This window comes from Propithecus coquereli, unplaced genomic scaffold (assembly GCF_000956105.1).
Source record: "Propithecus coquereli isolate 6110/MARCELLA unplaced genomic scaffold, Pcoq_1.0 Scaffold14, whole genome shotgun sequence".
In the NCBI taxonomy this organism is placed as follows: domain Eukaryota; kingdom Metazoa; phylum Chordata; class Mammalia; order Primates; family Indriidae; genus Propithecus; species Propithecus coquereli.
In genome coordinates, this window is record NW_012138302.1 from 14,068,359 (window position 1) to 14,069,399 (window position 1,041).

The 1,041-nt window shown below is 41.2% G+C and overlaps 1 protein-coding gene across 1 annotated transcript in view; it reads left to right on the plus strand.

The window, feature by feature from the left end:
- The window catches only part of HSPB11 (heat shock protein family B (small), member 11), an 18,562-nt gene that overhangs the window by 16,485 nt on the left and 1,036 nt on the right, over positions 1–1,041 (plus strand). The window lies entirely within an intron of this gene.

Sequence of the window (1,041 nt, forward strand, 5' to 3'; positions counted from 1 at the left end):
GCTGCTGTAACAAAGTACCACAAACTTGGGGACTTAAAGAAATGTGTTTTCTCACAGTACTAGAGGCTAGAAGTCCCAGGAACCCTTTTGGCAGAGTTGGTTCATACTGGAGGCTCTGAAGGAGAGTCTATTCCATGCCTTTCCTTAGCTTCTGGTGTTGCAGGCAATCCTTGGCATTCTAGTCTTTGCCTCCATTGTCACGTAGCGTTCTCCCCGAGTGTCTTCACATCATCTTCCCTCTGTGCACGTCTGTGTCTGTACATCTTCTCTTCTTATAAGGATACCAGTCATATTGAGTAAAGGGCCCACCCTCCTCCAGTATGACCTCATCTTAACTAATTACATCTGCAGTGACGCAATGCTATTTCCAAGTAAGGTCACATTCACTGGTATTAGGGGTTAGGGTTTCAGCATATCTCTTGGGGGGACACAAGTCAACCCACAGTACAGCCTTAGTGGAATAATGGTTAATTTTATGTAGTAACTTGGCTGTGCCACAGTGACCAGGTATTTGGTCAAGCATTATTCTGAATGTTTCTGTGACAGTGTTTTGTGGTTGAGATAAACATTTAAATCAGTGGACTTTGAATAAAGCAGATTGCTCTTCATAATGTGGGTGGGCCTCATCCAATCAGTTGAAAGCCTTCATAGAACAAAGACTGACCTCCCCTGGGTAAGAAGGGATTCTGCCAGCAGGCAGCCTTCAGATTTGAACTGCAAAATCAGCTCTTCCCTGAGTCTACAGCCTGTCAGCCTGCCCTGCAGATTTTGGTCTTGCCAGCCTCCATAATCACATGAGCCAATTCCTTAAAATAAATCCCTAACCTCCCAATATATGTACACATCCTATTCGTTTCTTTCTCTGGAGAATCCTGACTAATACAGATTTGAGTAAAGACAGGTAAAACTGTAAGGAAATTTTATACTTCATTTAACTAATTATTGGTAGTAATATCTTGTATCTTGAAACTATTTTAATATCCTATATATTGTAGAATAATGCAAATAAGTTAATGTGGTCAGGAATCAAGATTATAGTTT